We start from the raw sequence: 12,295 nt of genomic DNA, 5'->3' as shown, positions 1-12,295 counted from the left end.
CTTTCCCTCACTTTCACCAGCAGAGGTCCTCGTTGAGCTCTGACTTGAAAAGCTTCGAGTAATGAACCTTTTTCTGATACAACTGTGCTGAAAGCTTCACTGGTTCAGAAAGCTTCACTTCGCCATCACTATAGACACATTTGGGTATATAAAGGGTAGAGGGAACAACTGACAGGTGCAGGAGATCAGCTCGTGATCAACCTAATTACTCCAATCACAAGCTGCAGAAAAAATGACAGGACAGGAAAAACAGCAGGAAGAGCCAGTCACACCCTGAACCTGTGACATTAGCTTTCTTTACTTTTAACTGATTATTAAATCAACTTAATTTTTCCCTTTAAGTTTGCTTTGCAAAAATAAGCCAATAGGTTTTCAACTTTTTTTAAGTAAACTGAACTTGTTAGAATTTACAGTGTTGTGACTGGGAGGGTACATGCTCATTCCACTTACTGTAGTTTTTTTTAGCCACAAGATATTAATATGTGGGAAAATGATAATATATCATGGCCACAAGATCATTGTGTCGAGGTAATGGCCTCAAGATCCTATGTGTTAAGGGAACAACATTTATTTCTTGTGGCCAAGAGTTTAAAGAATTAGTTAATTTCAAAATAAAAATGTCCTGATATTTTACTCACCCACGTCATCCAAGATGTTCATGTCTTTCTTTCTTTAGTCAAAAAGAAATTAAGTTTTTTGAGGATAAGTAATGAGAAACATTCCAGAATATTTCTCCACTTGGACCAACGGTTGCAGGTCTAAATCAATGCAGTTTCAAAGGGCTTCAGAGGGATCTGCCAGATCCCTGCGAAGGAATAGGGTCTTATCTGGCGAAATGATTGACCATTTTCTAAAAAATAAAACTGTATATACTTTTTAACCATTGCTCTGCCACTGCTTACTGCTCTGCAACGCGCCAGGCATTACATAATCACATTGGAAAGGTCACGCTAGACCTAGGTGTTAGTACCGCCCTATTGTTGACAAAGAGAATGTACAAAGACTAATAGAAAAGCTCTTTACCAAAAAAACTCCATCTCATTTTCTCCTCCAACTTCAAAATCATCTGACATCGTTGTTTTGGTTCTCTTGTATCTTTTTCTATTATATTTGTTCTATTGTTTGTTCGTTTAGTTTTTTATTCTATTACTGAGGATTTACTTACTTTAAAAAAAGAGGACTTTTTAATTACATGAGTCAGCCTAGTATTCTGCTTTGGTATCAAAATCGAGAATTGTGAGATTTAAAATTTTGTTAAAGTATTGCATGGTTCATGGGAATACTTCTGTAACAAGTTCGATATAGTGAGGAAGGAAGAGGACACGGGGGTCGGCAGGACTGTTGATGCTCTTTATTCTCAATAACTCAAAATAATAAACGTGCACGCTTCAGCGTGTGTTTGTCTCTGTATATGCTCAGTTTCGCTTCCGGGTCACGCACTTCCGGCTTCCGGATATCTCAGGGTCTCCTCGCATCAACAGTCCGACTCTCTCTCTCCTCGGTCTCCGGTTCCGCTGGTGTTTTATCCCGTCTCCGCGCTCATTACTAGAACAAGAGACAGGTGTTATTAATCTGCGTCCAACCCACTCACTTACCGCTCGTCCCGCGGCCCTCTCTCCCGCTGCAGACCTCGCTGAACCACGCCCCCCTTGCCACATACCCCCACCGCCCGACTCAGGCCGGGGAGCCGTCCGGCCTGCAGCCCCCCCCCCCCCCATTTCTGGAGAGGAAATCGGCCACAGCCATCTGAGCACCCGGCCTGTGGACCACCTTGAACTTAAACGGCTGAAGAGCCAGATACCAACGGGTGATCCGCGCGTTGGTATCCTTCATGCGGTGGAGCCATTGGAGAGGAGCGTGGTCCGAACAGAGAGTGAACTCCCGCCCCAGGAGGTAATAGCGGAGGGTGAGAACGGCCCATCTGATGGCCAAACACTCCTTTTCTATGGTGCTGTACTTAGCTTCTCTCTTGGAGAGCTTACGGCTAATGTACAGCACCGGCCGCTCTCCCCCCTCCACCTCCTGGGCCAGGACTGCGCCCAGCCCCCTGTCCGACGCGTCGGTCTGCAACAAGAAAGGGAGAGAAAAGTCAGGGGAGTGTAACAGCGGCCCGCCACATAGGGCAGCCTTTACTTGGGTAAAAGCCTGTTGACACGGCTCCGTCCACTGGACCGTATCTGGTAGCCCCTTTCTAGTAAGGTCAGTCAAAGGGCTGGTGAGGTCCGAATAATTTGGTATAAACCGTCTATAATATCCCGCCAGCCCCAAGAACTGTCTTACCTCCTTTTTGGTCTTGGGCCTCGGACAGGTTGCAATTGCGGCAGTCTTATCAATTTGGGGACGCACCTGCCCATGACCCAAGTGGAAGCCCAGATACCTTACTTCCACCCGCCCAATCGCACACTTCTTCGGATTGGCCGTGAGCCCCGCTCTCCTCAGCGACCTCAGGACCGCCCTCACATGCTGCATATGCCGCTGCCAGTCGTGACTATAAATCACTATGTCATCTAGGTACGCAGCAGCATATGCAGCATGGGGACGCAAAATCCTATCCATGAGTCGCTGGAAGGTCGCGGGCGCCCCGAACAAGCCGAACGGAAGCGTGACAAATTGGTGTAATCCGAACGGCGTGGTGAAAGCTGTTTTTTCTTTGGACAATGGAGACAAGGGGATCTGCCAATAGCCCTTTGTTAAGTCCAGTGTCGAATAAAATCGAGCCGAGCCTAACCGATCAAGCAATTCGTCAACCCGTGGCATTGGATACGCGTCGAACTTCGACACAGCGTTCACCTTGCGGTAGTCCACACAGAACCTGACCGAGCCGTCCGTCTTGGGGACCAAGACTATCGGGCTCGCCCAGTCACTGTTGGACTCCTCGATTACTCCCATGTCGAGCATTGCGCCTAATTCGTCCTGAACTACTTTTTTCTTGTGTTCAGGCAAGCGATACGGCCGGCTGCGAACTACCACGCCCGGCTCGGTCTCGATATGGTGCTGAATCAAGTCGGTACGTCCCGGTAGGGGCGAGAACACGTCAGCGAACTCCGCTTGCAACTTCGATAAATCAGCGAGTTGTAACGGTGAGAGGTGGTCTCCCCCAGGGGCCAGCGCGACTGATTGCGCCTTAATGCTCGCCTCTGGCCCGAGATCATCCTCTCCCCCGATCACCGTTGCCAACAACACCGATTCCACCTCATTCCATTTTTTCAGCAGATTGAGGTGGTATATTTGACGTGCCCCGTTCCTATCGGATCGTATCACTTCATAATCGAGCTCTCCTATCTGTCGTGCGACCTCAAACGGCCCCTGCCACTTCGACATTAATTTTGAGCTCGAGGTTGGGAGTAAAACGAGCACTTTCTCTCCCGGTGTGAATTTGCGCAGTTTAGTACCCCTGTTATATGACCGGCTCTGGCGGTCCTGGGCTTGCAACAAATTCTCCCTAGATAGCCGCCCCAATGTGTGGAGTTTTGTTCGCAAGTCCATGACGTACTGAATTTCGTTTTTGGCCAACGACGGCCCCTCCTCCCAAGTTTCTCGTAGGACGTCCAGCAACCCCCGTGGCTGACGCCCGTAGAGAAGCTCGAAGGGGGAAAACCCCGTGGAGGCTTGCGGGACCTCGCGCACAGCAAATAAGAGGGGTTCTAACCACCGATCCCAATTCTTGGCGTCTTCTTGTACGAATTTACGGATCATGGATTTAAGAGTGCGATTAAATCGTTCGACCAACCCGTCTGTTTGTGGGTGATAGACGCTGGTTCGAATGGATTTAATGCCCAATAATCCATACAATTCGCTTAACGTGCGTGACATAAACGCCGTGCCTTGATCAGTGAGGATTTCTTTCGGAATCCCCACCCGGGAGATTAAACGAAACAGTGCGTCCGCAACACTCTTCGCCGAGATGTTGCGGAGAGCCACTGCTTCCGGGTATCGTGTTGCGTAGTCCACGATAACTAGCGCAAAACGATGCCCGCGTGCGGATCGTTCTAATGGCCCGATGAGGTCCATCGCAATTCTCTCGAAGGGGACCTGCATTAATGGAAGGGGGCGCAATGGCGCTTTTGGGGCGGCCAGTGGGTTCACCAACTGACATTCAGGACAAGACGCGCACCACCTGCGCACATTGTCATAAATGCCTGGCCAAAAGAATCGGGTCATTAAACGATTCAGCGTGGCCGCCTGTCCCAGGTGGCCCGCCATCGGGTTAGAATGAGCCGCCTGAAAAAGCATTTCCCGGCGGCTCTTTGGTACTAACAATTGGGTTGTATCCATTTTTGTCTGAGCGTCTTGGGTCACTCGATACAACCTATCTTTAATTATGGCAAAATAAGGATACGTGACGGGCAATGCGGGTTGGAGGGACTGACCGTCGATCGTGCGGACCTGCTGAAACGCATGTTTTAGCGTCTCGTCTTGAGACTGCTCCAGAGGGAAGTCATCGCGGTCCGAGAGAATCAGTCTCTCAACCCCGCTCGGTTCCTCTGAAGCCGTTCCCAAGGGCCCCGTATCAGCCTCGCCAACCTGCACTCGCACCGCCCCGTTCCTAGCCTTGTTTTCCCAAGCGGCATCCGCGCACAACGACCCCAATAACGCCGAAAAGGCGGGCCAATTCGTCCCCAGAATTAGCGGATGCCGGAGGTGGGGACTAACCGCCACCTCAACACTATGCTTTTCTCCCCTAAACTGTATCGTGACTGGGACAATCGGATATTCCACCACATCCCCGTGCACACACCGCACCTTAACCACGCGGCTTGTATCCAATGCCCCAGGCTGAATCAGGCTTTGATGGATCGAGGTTTGGTTACATCCTGAATCCACCAAGGCCTGATATGTACCCCCCTTGATACTTACAGGAATTTGGTACTCTCCTGCTTGATCGGGGGTGGTCCGCTGGACGTCCGGGATCCGGATCATTGTTCCGATGTCCATCATCGGACATCGGTCCACAAAATGATCCGGATCACCGCACCGCCAGCAGGCCAGCCCAGGCCTACCCGCCGACCCGGCGGCGGGGAGTGGGTTGGAGGCTGAGCGCGGATAGGGGCCGGAACCGGAGCCATAGTCACTACCAGTCCCCAGCGGCCCCGCCCCCCTGGGCGGGACCCGCGAACTCCCAGACGGTCCAAGGCCCATCCCACCCCGGCCTCTGGGGGGAACGCGAGGAGGGCCTGGAGGGCGGGACCTGGGGAGAGGGACAGGTCGAGAGAGAGAGAGAGAGAAGGGGGAGAGAGAGAGGGAGAAGTTAGTGGGGGTGCGCCGACCCCCGGGCACGCCACCAGGTGGTCCTCCGCCAAATTGATGGCCGTCTCCAGCGACGTGGGCCGGTGGCACTGGACCCACTCGGCGGTCTTCCTGGGGAGCCGAGTGATGAACTGCTCCAGCACCACCAGATCGACGACATGGTCCACGTCGCTGCCGCCGGCCAGCAGCCATCTGCGGCACTCGTCCCGGAGCTGTTGGGCCAGTGCGAAGGGTCGACCGGACTCGCCCCACTCCAGGGAGCGGAAACGCTGGCGGTGTTGTTCTGGGGTCCGGCCGACCCGCTGAAGGATGGCCCGCTTCAGATCATCATAGTCCAGGAGGTTCGCAACCGGTAGATGTTGCGCGGCCGCCTGGGCTTCGCCTGATAGCAGAGGGATGAGGCGCACCGGCCACTGTGCCCGGGGCCACCCGCAGGCCTCCGCGGCTTTTTGGAAGAGATCCACGAAGGCCTCGGGGTCATCTTCCGGCCCCATCTTCTGTAGGGGCACGTGCACCGGTGCGCTGGCCCGCCCAGCGGCCTCGGCGCGAACCTCCCGGTCCATCCAGCTCCGGAACTGCTCGCGGTCCTCTTGCTGGCCTTGGACTATGGCCGCGAAGCGGCGCTCCTGTTCAGTCCGAAGGTCCAGCAACGCCGTGTGATGTTCCTGGTGGAGGGCCGCGAGCGAGGTGATGATCTCCGCAAATGGCGAGGCGGAGGGCGTTGTCATGGCGGCGGCTCTGTCCTGCTTCCTTCCCGGGTTTCGGCACCAGTGTAACAAGTTCGATATAGTGAGGAAGGAAGAGGACACGGGGGTCGGCAGGACTGTTGATGCTCTTTATTCTCAATAACTCAAAATAATAAACGTGCACGCTTCAGCGTGTGTTTGTCTCTGTATATGCTCAGTTTCGCTTCCGGGTCACGCACTTCCGGCTTCCGGATATCTCAGGGTCTCCTCGCATCAACAGTCCGACTCTCTCTCTCCTCGGTCTCCGGTTCCGCTGGTGTTTTATCCCGTCTCCGCGCTCATTACTAGAACAAGAGACAGGTGTTATTAATCTGCGTCCAACCCACTCACTTACCGCTCGTCCCGCGGCCCTCTCTCCCGCTGCAGACCTCGCTGAACCACGCCCCCCTTGCCACAACTTCCTTTTCTCCAAAATGTTTATGATTCATTGGACCTGTTCTTAATAACATTTAGTCAATAATTGGTTTAAAGTGCTAATGCATAGGTGAAACTGTAACATTAAACTCTAAAGTCAGGCTAATTGTGTTTTTGTGCTCTTCCTGTCAAACCTAATTCTTGCAGCCATGAGTTTTCCCAAGACAAAATGATATCAGTGTGGTTTCGCTACAGTTGTTAACAGTGTTGATGGACTTAACTTGTGTTGTGGCAAATGTTCTGGATTGCATTATCACGCTACACTGCCCATCACTCTTCATTTGGAGTTCTAGAATAAAGTTCATTCTAGACAGAGGCTAGCCAGCAGTTCAAACACCCTGGGGTTGTGGGTTTTACACTTTTCTGATCTTATTACAGCAAGCGTGCATTGTTAGCTTTTTGAGAGTATTCCAAAGGGAGCTTTCAGAGAATAAGCAGTTTTATGGCATTGACAAAAAAAAAAAAAAAAAAAAAAAAAAACAGAAGTAGAATGATTTAACAAAATAATGATGATTTAATACAATTTAACTTGGATGACTGCATGTCATGAGTAATGTTGGAGTCTTTATAATGCACGTGTAATGATCATTATTGTAATTGAATGGCTATGACGCAAGAGACCGGTGGGCTTTCAGGGCTTATATGCATTAGATAATTTATAAGCTCCCTGACAATACTCACCCACAAAGCAAGTTGTTTTGTCTCTGCCGCTGTTTCAACTAATGGAGGGAGTCCTCTTAAGAGTGACACTAATCTAGAAAAACAAAACATGACATTTAGATCCATTTCCCTCTAGGGGTTAAACAATGAAACTGTATCTTAGATAATAAGACATGTACAATGTTATTTATTCTGAGCAGTCATTAACTTATGTTTTTAATGAAACTTTCAGCAAAGCTGCAGGATCAGTGGCCCCAGGAGCAACCTGAATTAAAATGGTTTTCATTTCCACATAACAGTAAGTGTCTAGTTCATGGGCTCAAATTTGCAAAATTACCAGTCCTTAACCACTGGGTTAGTATCCGCCAAAATGTCTGTACTGTTCTATGTCAATGGCCCCCAAAGGCCCTGATATACTTCAAGCAAAGTCGAAGAATTAACTGGTGTAATGTTATTTAGAAAAAAGTCAGAATAAAATCAAATTTGTTTGTATCGGGAGTTTAATTACATTTTCAGCACAGCTGCACGATCAGTGGAACAACCTGAATTAAAATGCTTTTCATTTCCAAATAATAGTATCTCTCTAGTTCACTGGCTCAAAATTACCAGTCCTTAACCACTGGATTATTATCCGCCAAAATGTAACACTCCTAGCCTAGAAATCTAGACGCACCCTAGGAACGTCTAGGAACTCTCAATACCATTCTGAGCTGTGTTCCTCAAAATCTGGACGGCCCAATCACATCATGTATAGAGTCGGCGGGCGGGGCCATAATGACGACGGCCGAGTTGCGTTTGCGTGCTTCTAGTAAACACAGAAACTGGCGAACGGCGGCGGTCTTTCGAATCAGCTTTGACCGCGACTCTGGAAGACTTGGAGTTAAGCTTTTCTCTGAGAAAAGAACGGCACTGAAGTCATTCTTAAAAAGGGAAGATGTGTTCGGAGTTTAGCCGACCGGATACGGCGAATGTTTAATCTGTCAGCGAGCTCTGCTTCACCTTCGTTGCTCTGGTTGGTTGTAGTGCTATCCTATCGCGTGCAGAGAGAGTTTGAAAGACAACCGTTTATCCCGGCCCTCGGATTGAGCCCTGTCTATGGTGAGTTTCCAGACCAAACATCTTGATGTGGGTCTGGCTTGTCAGGCTATAACACTCCCACAGTGCAATGTCCTATGTGAATGGCCCCCAAAGGCCCTGATATACACAATGTTCAAATTCGAAGAGTGAACTGGTGTAACGTTATTTAGAACAAAGTCAGGCCAAAACAAAGTTTGTTTGTACCAGGAGTAAGAAAAGTTAGCTCTGTCTGGTAAGCAACTTCAAACTACCATTGGTCCATAGCAATTACGCAATAGGTAGGTGTGGCTCTGAGGCTCTGCTTTCTTTGATCTGGAAATATTCTCTGGTTCATTTCCTTTGTTCAGTCTGTCGAGGTCAGACGAGAGTAAAATCATGAACACACTGAAGAACTGCTGATAGTAGATATTTAAGTTGCAATTTTAATTGAAAGCAAAATTCACTGTGTACATGCTGAATACTGTAAATAATCTTGCTTTAATCTGTTGTGTTTTTAAAAAAAAGCCTAGCATGACTTTACTATTACTGGGGTGCTGATCCACATTACTGTGATCAGATGCTTTCTTAACTACTGTTTTCTCACCGTTGTCATTTTTATTGTGTTTATTGTGTTATTGAGACCTGTGGTCGAATCAGGCTTTAGCTGTCTGGCTGACTGGGCGCTGTGTTAAATGGAGAAGTGCTGGTAGGTGACGCAAGGTAAATGGTGAATGCAGAGTTGTTGTTTACCAGCACCGAATGCCAAAAAGCAGCCCTTCTGCTCCAAACACAATAACTGGCCATGGTGATGGAGAGGAAAACAAACAAAAAGAAAACACTGCAAAAACATTGAACAAAATAAACTGTTTTAGGTCCGGTAATCTGTCACGGTTGTTGCACAGAAACAGGCAGTAGACTCAGGAGATCCAAATATAAACATAAACTTTAATGATAACTCTCAGGACCATAGCAGAATGACACAGAAACCACATTTCACCATAAGGGTTGCCAGACAAAGAGTGAGGAACTTAAATAGTAAACTGAAACGAGCTCATTAACAAAACACAACTGAACTAAACTTGACTTATGGGGGTAACTATGGGAAAAAAGGACTGGTGGGAAAACTATGACAAAGAAATGTGACAAGATGAAAACAACTTAAAGATCAACTAAACAGACAGACATGTGACAGAATCAGGGTAAGACAAAACCACAGAAGGATTGTTGAAGTATTGACTTATTTCAATTGCTATTTTTTTAACAAAATAAGTTACATGGTAACACTTTACAATAAGCAAGCACTAATATGCTCTAATTCATGCTTAATTAATGCACAGATAATCATGAGTTAATGTATTACTAATGATGAACTAAGCCATTTATTAATGATTACTGCATCAGCAACTAATGAACATTCCATTTCATTTCAGTATCTGTGCATTAATTAAGCATGAATTAATGCATATTAGTGCACCCTTATTGTAAAGTGTTACTGAAGTTACATAGTGCCCCTTTAGAATATCAAAGAACTGCATGTCTGCTTGAGTATTATTGATCAAGAGCAGATCTATGTAAGTCCACGTCATAGAAAAAAGAAACTATGGTTCTATCCACAGGTTGAGAGCTAGTTCCAAGCACACAAGTTTGCAATGCTGTATGCAAATATCCGTTGGGACTGTGGTTTCAGGAACCGCCAAATCGCTGCTGTATGTTGGTAACAATTTGACTCGCGACCATAGTTGGCTAACAATGCATTTGGGAAATGCACCCCCCTTAGGTCCAGTAATTTACAACATCATTATGCATTAAAGTGTACACTTTGTACAACTGTAATTGTGTTATATGAGGAAGTTTGGGGGAAGAAATTGAATCAATTTTAGCTGTGGCTGGAAGCACACAGAGGCATTCAGCTTTTTAGTGTTTATCTGAAACTTTGTGAGTTCTGTGGCCGTTGATTCTGTGTGGGCCAGCTTGACTAGCTTGTAAACACTAACAAGAAAGTTACAGCATTAGTAATCCAACTTTTTTAAGATGTATTGTAAATAAAGCAGTTTTAAACTTTATCAAACATAAAACTTTCTGAAAGACTCTTCAGAAAATCTCTTGAGTAGATAGCTTCACTATAAGGCTTTAGTGTCTCCTGCACTGGTAAGATGCGTCAAGCTGATTTCCAAAGTGCCTGCATGCTTTCCCAGGTTTGTTTGATCTTTCCTAATGTATCGGCATCTTTCTCCTAAATAGAGCTTAATTTTGTTTTCATTTTCTTTGTTCACATTTCTTAAACAATTCATTAGTGCAGCCGCAGGAGGGAGATGTCTTTTCATACGCACCCACCCAATGGGTCATGGTTCACATAGTGACTTGATGTGTATTAATTCTACCAACAAACATCAGCACATCCCAAAGTTTGTTTTAAGATGACAAGATGACAGCATATATCATGTGATGCTAGAATAGATCCATTCATTTGTCTCAGTAAGTAGCAAGACAATTTAAAAACCTGAATTGAAAACTTGCCTCTCTTTCAATTAAAGCTACACTGTGTGATATTTTCCCCCATCTAGCGGTGTAAAGGTGTATGACCATCCAGTGAATAATAGTTTCTGCTCCTCTCAATTTCGATTTCGTTTCAACTCCTACGGTGGCCGATTTAGTCATGGCTTCCAGTTCGACCTCTTCGGTAAGTGTTGCTTCAAGTGATGAGGTTACTTTTGAAAACTATTATAATTTGCAGTTATTTAATTTGCCAAATGAACTATGATCAAATTAATCTATGTAAAATGAATAATAGTTTTACGTTTTCGTTATTTTTAACCAGTTCATTGCTAACATCAGCTATCAGGTTCCCAGAAGAATGCAAGCTAATCTTAGTAAAGTAACTTTTATCAGTGCTATCGTTATTCTGTATATTGTACGACGTCACTAGCGTAAGGCAAACTAATTATAATGCAATTAAAATATTAATCTCATGTTATCCGTCATAGAACACGGATTTATGTTATAAGTTAAACAATATTTTTTCATCATTGACGCGAGGAAAACTATCCTAGACGTTGTTCTAGTGTTATGCACAGCACACCATGATATAATTAGCCAAGCAACAATAAAACTTCCAATATACACAAATAGGCTGAATTAATATTACCTGTCGAGAAGAAAGCAGGCAACGTCGGCGTTCTTTTTAAAATCGTTGCTCCTCATGAGCTCTTTCCATCTTGGAAAGGCCACTCCAATATTTACTTTTGTCTTGTTGATTTGCCCGTTGCGTTGCCGTCTTAATTCTCTTTTCCGCTTCCTTGGCGACTCTGATACATATCCCGCAATGTTATTAGGTCCCAGACCCGGGTCGAATTCGGTAATCAATTCCGGAACGTGGTTGCTTTCACACAGAAGGCGACCCGGGAATATTGCGGGTCCGACGTGCAGTGTGAAAGGGGCTTAAGAGTGATCCTCCATCATCATATAGCAGCCTCAAGCCATCCTTCTCTTCACATTCGACACGGTGCCATCGAGTGTAAAAATGCGAGAATCGAAGCTTGAATTTACGGGTATGTCCCTCTTTGGCAAATGTGCTTTCAAGATGGAGGAGCAACATGGCGACCGCCATCCGAACACTCAACACGTATGTATTTTCAATGGTATATTATAAAATTACGAGAATGCATTATTACTTGAAAGAAGTAAATATACATTAATGAGCACATATATTTTTGAAAGAACTAAGTGATTTTAGCTAAGAATAAACTAAAAAAGTTACACAGTGTAGCTTTCAATTCTGAGTGAATATGAAATTGAATTGGCCACAACAAACAAGAAGTTGTATTGGAATTTAAAGTGGTACAGTATAACAGGAAAAGGAATTTATTGAATTATAATTCAGAGGAATTCAACACAGGTAATGCATGTGTGGGGAATTAAGTTTTCTTCCACTCTGTTACACAAAGAGTAATCAAGCAAGATAAAATGTTTAAAAGACAAATTTCTAAAGGTGGGATTTTAAGAGCCTGATCACATGAAAATGCATATCAATAATACGACTGTGCATGTCGTGGAATATATATATATATATAAGTGTGCATGATACACACTTTATGGTCTCCCTATGGTCTAAACCTTAAAACGTCAAGGCTTCTTGAGCATTTTTTTTTTTTTACTTTTCCCAAAACCATAGT

The sequence above is a fragment of the Pseudorasbora parva genome, chromosome 7 (assembly GCF_024679245.1).
Source record: "Pseudorasbora parva isolate DD20220531a chromosome 7, ASM2467924v1, whole genome shotgun sequence".
Taxonomy (NCBI): domain Eukaryota; kingdom Metazoa; phylum Chordata; class Actinopteri; order Cypriniformes; family Gobionidae; genus Pseudorasbora; species Pseudorasbora parva.
The sequence above is the reverse complement of the archived record's forward strand: the minus strand, read 5'-3'. Positions refer to the sequence as shown.